Source organism: Mytilus edulis, chromosome 3, assembly GCF_963676685.1.
Source record: "Mytilus edulis chromosome 3, xbMytEdul2.2, whole genome shotgun sequence".
Lineage (NCBI taxonomy): Eukaryota > Metazoa > Mollusca > Bivalvia > Mytilida > Mytilidae > Mytilus > Mytilus edulis.
In genome coordinates, this window is record NC_092346.1 from 55596436 (window position 1) to 55606677 (window position 10242).

Consider the following 10242-nt stretch of genomic DNA (forward strand, 5'->3'; position numbering starts at 1 on the left):
TATATATCCAGAAGATTATCCTGCTAAAAATAGCTGATTGATGTGTCAATGAAATCAACATTCACATGGATACAGAGAAAAAAACTGACTGTCTAATTATGGATTTATCTAAGACTTTCCATCAAGTAAGTCACACCTTTTACTGACTATCAGCATGCGTTTTACATCTCCATCAGACGGGAAGCCAAAAAATGAATTCACCGCCTTGCTGACAGGAAACAACTGGTAGAAGGGGAAACATCTGAAATAACCAAGATCACTTATGAATATGTCTCGATAAACTTATTTAGGAAACAAAATGGAAAATGGTCTTCCACCTGCATAAATGCAATTTACTAACAAAATCAAGAAAACGTATTTACAGTAAGAGAGTACACATTGAAAAAGTCATAAATCGATTGACGGGGGAATCCGGCTTACAGACTAAAACCGAGGGGACACGTCAACTGTAAGAAGATAACAACTTAACAGAAAAACCTGAAGTGTAACAAATACAAACGCCAATTCAAATCTTTATTGCCATAAAACTACATTTTATTTTAAGATATCTTCCCTTTTCTAATAATATATTGTGGTCACTTATTATAAATTTTGTTAGTTTAAATTTCTAAATTTAAATTTTGAGCAAGTTAAATATTTTTCTTCTGTATTAATTAGTTTTACGCGTTTATAAATAGTGAGTTTGCTGTGTTCCATTATATCTGATATTTACTATCTATTCATGAAAATACTTCAATTTTAATTATATTTGTTCTCTTATAGTTTAAGTTATCTTTTGTAAGAAATATTTCTTAAAAAGTGTCCACACCCATAACAGTTTCTTCTAGAGTCGTGTTTGACATTTGGAACTAAGATTAATTAAATTCCCGCAGAGTCTAAGTTTTAAGAAAATATAAAGGATTCTTTTAAAAGAAGATGTATGTCTTCAGAATATAATCTAATAAGATACAATACAGTTTGAAATTTAATATTTAGTTCCAGAGGAACTCTCCTCAGATCAGCTCTTGTACCTAAATTTATTGAAGTTTCTTATATTAAGTGTATATTTATAAAACTGTAGATGTAACTTTTCTAAACGTGTTTTATCAATGAAATAAAAAGGGTCCAATTGTTTTCTTGAGGTATTTGCTATTTTTTTTTACTCTAAAATATGTTATATACGAATCCAAAAATGCAACTTCTTACAATTACGCACAAACTTGCTAACTGGATGGTCAATGTTGACACAGAAAAAAAATCCACAACACCAGACAGAATATCTCGAAACAAAAAATGTCAACCGATTCCGAATACCGTCGTTTAGAACAAATTGGAAGAACAAATCATTTTATCGAAGAAAATTTACAGCATTGAATGCATTTCCAATTGCGTCATCGGTGCTGGTTGTCTTGGGTCATAAAAGACCGGGCTACACTAGATGGACTAGACAATCATTCAGGATATTCTCAACTCAACTTCATTGTATATATGGGATGCATAAAATACACTAGCTCTAACTACATTCGCACCCAAATGTAATTATCAGGGGTTTTATCGGTTCATTTATATTCTTGGCTTTCAAAAATTCGGTTTTGAGTTTTTCCGATGAAAGAAAATCCAGAAAAGCGTTTCGGAAGCATGACATTTCTCATCTGCTGTTTTCCTTTTTTATTGATGAAATAATAATGATGATATAATAAAACACAGAAATATCTAGATAAATAAATTTGAACATGCCCACATCTCGCTTTTTCCTGATATTCATTTAACTGTTGGATACAGTTATGGTAAACGCTTACTTATGAAATCTTAAATCTCTGTGCTAAAGATTTTAAATTATTTGGGTATTTTGTGTCAGAAATTGATATACCATATACCTTCTTAATCATTTACTAGTCTTCATTTTTACAAAATTGTTCCATGTCTTAGCGCTGTAATCGGCCGAAAAGTGGGTCAACATGAATGAAACCCATATAGTTTGCATAAACTATATATATACTAATACTAAAATTGAGTTGAATATTTAGTGTCCTTATTTCACATTTAGTTTTGATACCAGTATCTTCTTTGTTACAGGAAGATCATAAATTATTACTATTATGGCTATTTAAAGTTTTTATTTTGCATTTTAGAATAATGATCATATCCAAGTTATTTTTAGGCATGTTGGCCATCAATTCTTAATCTTTAAAGACCCAAATATTACAAAACACTTGTCCTATGTCCATGACAAATGTGTTGTGATCGCAGATAAAGCTCCAAATAACATCGTTTTTGTTTGTAAATCTCAACTGCTTGATAAATGAATCTGATATTGAAAATTCACTTGGAAACTCAACATATACCCTCACGACACTTACCAAAGAGGAAATCCTGTATAATCATAGGTCTATTCTATGTTCCTTTGGAATTTCAACCAAATATGAAGAACGAACTGGATCTTCCATCACTGTATTGGATACCTAAACTACATAAGTGTCCTCACAAACAACGGTATATTGATGGGTCTTCCAAGTGCTCCAAGAAACCTCTTTCTAAATTATTTACATCTATTTTATCAGCAAAGCCGGGCTTCAAAGTTATGGTGAAACTGCCTATTCTAGAGGCGGCTTGAATCAGATGTGGATACTAAAAAATCCAAATATCTTGTATAGTACGTGCAATCTAAGACTCTTTCATCTTGCATTAATAGTATAAAAAATGACTTTTCTACACTATTCCTAATTCCAAAATAAAAAGACAAATTAAAAGAGTTGGTATTGCTTTGTTCTATATATATAAAAAAAAAGGATCAATCTTAGTTTGTAAAGAATCACTCTGATTCAAACAAAATATTCTCTGAAACTGACATTATCAAGATGCTGGGTTTCTTGACTGACAACATATTTGTTACGTTTGGAGGATTGGAATCAATTTTGCCCCCTCTTCTTGACGAGTTGTTCCTGTATTATCATGAGGCTGACTATATAGAAATTGTTTAAAAGATAAGAAGTTAGCAATATCCTTTAACGTAACGTTCCGCTATAAAGATATTCGCTCTCTAATTCATTCAAAATTTGGTGACTATGTTGAACGCATCTATCTCATCGAACTAGAGATAAAGGATACTACAGGTACAGCTAAGTCTGTCTCATATCTTGACTCACATATAGAAATTGACAGTGAGGGTCGTTTGGAAACAAAACTTTACGACAAGAGATGATTTCAGCTTCCCAATTTTGAACTTTCCATTTTTATGTAACAACATTCCAACAGCACCTGCATACGGAGTATATATCTCCCAGTTGATACGATATTCCCGTGGTTGTATTTCCTATCATGATTTCCTTGATACAGGGTTGCTGCTCACAAGGAAGCTATTAAACCAAGATTTCCAAATTGTGAAGTTGAAATCATCCTTTCGTAAATTTTTCACCAGTTGACCGTTGTGGAATATCCGATTCACAGGATGATATCGGATATGTTCCTTATGTCGTAACTACAATCCCGTTCCCTATTCACGAATGTCACCTACATAATTATGCTATTTACCGGGTTTGTAATAACAGAAGCAACACGACGGGTGCAACATGTGGTGCAGGATTTTGCTTACCCTTCTGATTGTCTGATGTTGGTTTTTTTTTTAGTGCTGTCGGTTTATTTTCGATCTATGAGTTTGACTATCCTCTGGTATTTTTCGCCCCTCTTTTAAAGGAGATAGACCTTGATATTATTGGTATCTTTGCATGATTTTTTCATAACTATCAAAAGTCGTTGCCTTATTAGGCTAATGTAGGTTTATTTGTGGGTATATTCCCCTATCATTCACTGAAAAGACATAATTGTCATAATGAACATTTGGTGCAATTAAACTGGTACTGTTTGTGTTATTGATATTTTCCCGATGTACAGACAGATGACAGACGTAACGATTTCAACTTTTCAACTGTCAACTTCAAAATAACAAAACGTGCCATCTGCTACATCGCATGACGTTTACATATCTCAGTTAATACGTTATGATCATACATGATCATATTATAAGCATTTTATAAACAGGGGTGCTCCTTGTACACATCGGTTGACTGATATGATGCATTGGTGTTTAAACTCACTTGCAAAGATGTGATGATGTTGGGATAAAATGTTCGATTATCTTGATACATATTGAGGACTTTCATGCAGTGATGGATATGTTGTTTTTCCCTTTTTTTGGCTTCGGCCTGGTGGTTGAGTTTGGTACAAAGTATCTGACCGTTTTTGTAAGGCAAAAGCAGTTTAAATGGCCCCTAGATTTGGCAATTATATGGAATTAGTTATCAAAGGTACCAGGATTATAATTTAGTACGCCAGACGCGCGTTTCGTCTACATGGAAGATGTACGAGATGGTAAACAAAGATGTTTCGCTCTTAAATCTTTTAATACCAGTAAAGTCATCTCCTCAGTTATTTTCAAAAATCTGTCTTCATCCTTGATTATGACATTTTTATAAGTTTTGACTCGCATAACAGGTAATGCATGTACATAGATGTCAACACACTGGATCTCGCTCCTATTAGAGTTGATGCAAATCACCAGTTTTTGTTTTTATCTTGATTTGTCTTTTCTTAATCGATTTACAAGATTTGATTATCGGTAAACAACAGGTGCCTTAAATAATAAAAAAAAATATATATAGGATGAAGAAAAAGTTGTGTCTCAATATTCTCAATTTGCCTTGCTATGAAAGACATATCAAAAGTTTTCAACAGAGAACATATGGCACACAATTGAGAGAATATTTTGAAAGATGAGAAAATATTCAAAGGAAACAACTGAGTAAAGATGAAACTATTTTTTTATTTTCACATCTTTAATCTCATCTGGTAAATATTAAATGATCAACCACTTTCGAAAATCATTACATGATTTATAACACATGAAAATGAGGGCATAAAAATCTCAATTTGAAATGAAATGCAATATCAATTACTGAATTAACATACAAATTGGTAATCTTTTTATCCATATTTAAAAGAATTACATTATATGATAATAATAACTATTGCTTGTTTTGAAAACAAATATCTTCTGGAATGATAACATAAATAGAATAGTCATGAATATCAATCTTTTTTCTTTTTCTTTGATATCTAACCTGGTGACCTAAAACTAGAGGCTCTAAAGAGCCTGTGTCGCTCACCTTGGTCTATGTGCATATTAAACAAAGGACACAAATGGATTCATGACAAAATTCTATTTTGGTGATGGTGATGTGTTTGAAGTTCTTACTTTACTGAACGATTTTGCTTCTTACAATTATATCTATAATGAACTTTGCCCATTAGTAACAGAGAACTATATTTGGTAAAAATTTACATAAATTTACCAAATTAATGAAAATTGTTAAAAATTGACTATAAAGGACAATAACTCCTTAAGGGGTCAATTGAACATTTAGGTCATGTTGACTTATTTGTAGATCTTACTTTGCTGAACATTATTGCTGTTTACAGTTTATCGCTATCTATAATAGTATTCAAGATAACCAAAAACGGCAAAATTTCTTTAAAAATTACCAATTGGAGGGCAGCAACCCAACAACCAGTTGTCCAATTCATCTGAAAAATTCAGGGCAGATAGATATTGACTTGATTAACAATTTAACTTCTTGTCAGATTTGCTCTAGATGCTTTGGTTTCATAGTTATAAGCCAAAAACTGCATTTTACCCCTATGTTCTATTTTTAGCCGTGGCGGCCATCTTGGTTGGTTGACCGGGTCACGCCACACATTTTTTAAACTAGATACCCCAATGATGATTGTGGCCAAGTTTGGTTTGATTTGGGCCAGTAGTTTCAGAGGAGAAGATTTTTGTAAAAGTTAACGACGACGGACGACGACGACGGACGACGGACGCCGGACGCCGGACGCCAAGTGATGAGAAAAGCTCACTTGGCCCTTCGGGCCAGGTGAGCTAAAAAATAGTCACATTATTTCTCACACTTAGTAAGAATAAAAAAAAAAGTGTATCAGAGGTTATTTTCAGAAGAAAAAAAAGAAAAAAATCATTTTATTATTATCTCTATCAACATCCTTACCTGGTCTAAAAGATAGAGACAGGCAAAAAAAAAAAAAAATCCTCAAGTGGTATATCCAAATTGTATGACATTTGAACATCCATCAGATTTTAGTATTAAAGTCAAAAGAGATTGATTCAAAAGAGATTGTCCAGAATCAAACATGTTTTCATAAAATTAAAAGTAGATAGACCACTCACTTTTGTGATATCAAAATCAATAGACAACATCTTCTTCGAACAGAATGAACAGAATAGATCGATAACAACTATAACTTGAAAGAAAAAATTCCCAAACTAAAATGCTGACACAAAGCTATCCAAATGCCTTCATCACAATATAAACTAAGGTAAAGGTGTAACACCACTAATTCAGGCCCGGCCAGAAAGCACATACCAGAAAGTAGTACATATTTAACACAAAATAGTTCCTACGCATGGACATAACTTTCAATATATATAGAATATTTTATTAATTTTGGTATCAAATGAAAGCTGCATGACTGGTGAACATTGCAGAACAATTTTTGACTAATAAATTTGAATAATAAAAAAATGGCATGAAATTTAAAAAGGAGGGTACATTTTGCCTTTTTGTCAGATCGGAAGTACCTGTTTTGGTACATCCGAAGTTCCGGGAACCAGTTCTTTCTTATATGCAATGTAAGGTATGTTGATTTTTTCAGTACAGAACACCAGAAGGTGTTGCTTTGACATGCAATGATTGTCACTTTATTTGAACTTAAGATAAAAGAGCTGTGACCACTCGAAATTGACGAATTTAACATAGAAAGCAATGGGGCCATTAATTAGTGGTGTACTTCCTATTACAGAGAATCACCAGAAATCCAATTTTTAAAAGTTGTACCTATTCCAATGAAAATAAGTCCAATTTGATGTTAGTAATCATGTTTAATCATCTTTTTTTGGTCAACCGTCCTGCTTATGGGAAATTTAAGCTCTTAAATTGGCATACTCAAGTATGTTAGCCTTTTATGGTCATACAGCATGCATGCAGGTAAGACTTGACTCCAAGTTCTTATTTTTGCATTTTTTCTGATTGAAATCAATAAAACAAGTATTTTATGACTTGTATATGGAAAAAAATAGCTCTTGGTCAAATAATCTTATGATTTTTCAAGTTTTTTTGTTTTTCTTATGGTAGCTTTTTACAATCAAGGCAAATGGTACATACTCATATAAGAATTCTAAAATCTCACTGTACATGCAATTTTGAACCAGTTTAGCAAGTTATCTAGCTGAGGGATATATAAATTGCTCTTATTAGTCTATGTTTTACCACAGAATTATGGTATATACAAAAAAAAAAGCCCTTTTCCAGTTTCAAGAAAAAAGGGGGGATAATTTCTCATTTATGTCTTAAGTTTAAACTGATATATTTTTATTTAATGAAGAACCTCTGATAAAAATATGACTATTAGTAAGCACATAGCTTTCCTAATAGAAATTAATAAATAAAACAATAATATTGAGAATAAAAAAGGTATATTGGCCAATGGTAATATCCATATGCAGTTTTCTTTGAATAACCCATATGTTACTACCAGTCCAATTTGAGCTTAAAATTAATAAAATAGTATTTGGACTAAAGCTTTATATGTTTTTTATTGCTTGAAATAGATCATAGAATGAAATAAAGTAATGCTCAAGTCAATATAGCAAGTTTGGTTCTGTTATAAAAGGAAAAATCATAGCTTGTTCGTTATCTAAATTTCTTATATTTGTTTCATAACTGCAGTCATAAAAATCAACAGTATTTTGTTACCAAATCATGAAATTATATTATTAATAACCATATATGATTAAGTAAAACAAAACATATTCAAACAAAGGTAGATACAAACAACTAAAAATGATTTTGGAATGCTTTTAACAAACAATTAACTTCTGCTGAAATTTAACAACTGAAGATAAGCTTCATGTATTTACAAAGTCTAAATATTTTATACATATTTTAAAATATATGAAGTGTTCACACATACATGTAAAGTGCTTTTTCATTTTTATTTCAAGTCAAACATTTAGCCTTTATTATCAGGCATTTCTGTGTACTTTGAGAAAATGCATTTTAAAGTGAAGCAATTTTGGGGGTTTCACAAATAATTGAATTCATCCTTTTAAAAAGCTCTGCTAAAAAGAAAATTTATTGAACAATCAATCTGGTAGTTTACATAAAACCATGATTAGTATCCCACGATTAACATGTACCCATAGTAAAACACTTGTTCTAACCAATAAAAAAAAACAAATCTTATAAACATCATAAATATATATACCACTAGGTTTTTTTTCACACATATACAATAAGGATATTATATGACAAATTCATATAAAAGAAACTAATGAGGTAGTTAACTTCAAGTCAGATTTTATTCAATTCTATTAAAATACAGATGAAGCTTCACTTACAAGAATCTGACAATGCAACTTCTTCTTACTGTTTTATATATCATTAGGAATTATATGGTTTTCTAAATGGATACAAAAATTTGATGGCTTAAATTTCATTCGTTGATGTTATAATACCACAACCAAAAGGAAATTAGAGTGTTTTCAGATCCTTTTTAATGAAGCTTGGACAAAGGATCTGTATTTTATCAAGAGGATTTTACTAAATGTTCATTGTAACATATATCCTTGCTCTATCTATGGATATGAATAACAAGAGTTTAGGCAAATGTAACCAAAAAACATTTTAGTGGTATCATGAAATAAAGATAATACAAAGGACAACTCACATGTTTTCACTAATATCAGGAATATATTTACGAATGAACACAAATCTTGGAAGTTTCATGTGATATTAGTGATGTAGCACATTTTCTTATTGCATAAATAGCTCAATTTTACATTTGTGTATCAATAGCATGAATAGTGTTGACATGCTTCAAAATAATAATAAATTATCATACAATAAAAAAAAATTAATGAGACCCAATGCTTATGCCTTGGTCCATGAAAAATACAAGTAATATCAAATGCCAGTATAATCATTACATGTAATGCAATTATATAATAACAGATTAAGAAAATTAAAATATATCTCAATAATACACCAAAATGACATCCCAAAAAACTAGAAAGGACAGCTGCATATATCTACTATATTTGTCTAGTTATAAATTATCATCAGTTTGCACAAGCTGAGATCAAATTAAACAGAGAATATTAAAGATATAAGCATTCAGTTAGAGTATTCTTAAATAAATGTTTAGCACTTTATTTGAGGTTTTCTAAACCTAAAAATTCACAATCTTAGATATCAATATTTATGTATTTTCAGAGTAACACACTTCATTTTATCATACATCATGTAAATTATGACAATACTGGTTACATGAGAACAAAAAAAATAACTCTTCAAGTGATAAGTCCAAATAGAACCAGATGCTCTGCAGGGTGCACCTTATACGACTGCAGAGTTCGAACCCTGAACATTGGGGCAAGTATGGACACAACATTCAAGCTTGATACAGCTCTGAATTTGGATTGTGATTAAATAGTTGACACAACAAAGGTTTCTGACACATAATGAATGTGGTCTCAGAACTTAAACTTAAAAACTTTAAATTTTAAATTGGACATTACCTATTATGGTCCAATATCCAAAATCAAAATACATAATTAGAATATACAGTTTTTGTTGAAATCAAACAAAGTTTAATTTGACCCCAATTTGGACCATCTTGAAAACTGGGCCTATAATCAAAAATCTAAATACATGTTTAGATTCAGCATAGAATGAAATTCAAAACAGTGTGGCTGTGGCCATTGATTGACACATTAAATTCATCCATTGACTGGGACAATTTACGTGAACGTTTGTCTGTAACGACCACTGTTCACGACGTACCTACGATAGACATTTAAACTGTGGGGTCACCAAAGGTTTCTTAACGCCTTTAATTATAAAATAATTCGAAAAATTAATCAGGAATAACCTTTATGTTTTGATTTATATAATTGTTATAAATCAAAACATCGTGTTATTTCTGATTAATTTTTCAAATTACTTTATTAAGGTGTTGAGAACCTTTGGTGACCCCATAGTTTAAGTGTCTTTAAAAAGTACATAGTGAGCAGTGGTCGTTACATACAAACGTTCACCTAAATTGTCCCAGTCAATGGATGAATTTAATGTGTCAATCAATGGCCACAGCCACACTGTTTTGAATTTCATTCTATCAAAAAAACCCAAGGATTCA

The 10242-nt window shown here is 31.3% G+C and overlaps 1 long non-coding RNA gene across 1 annotated transcript; it reads left to right on the top strand.

The window, feature by feature from the left end:
* Positions 1–4335: 4335 nt before the first annotated feature.
* LOC139516896 (uncharacterized) lies at positions 4336–9637 on the top strand. The gene is made up of 3 exons (XR_011663040.1): positions 4336–5099; positions 5910–6372; positions 7720–9637. It is a non-coding gene; the product is annotated as an uncharacterized lncRNA (long non-coding RNA).
* Positions 9638–10242: the final 605 nt, after the last annotated feature.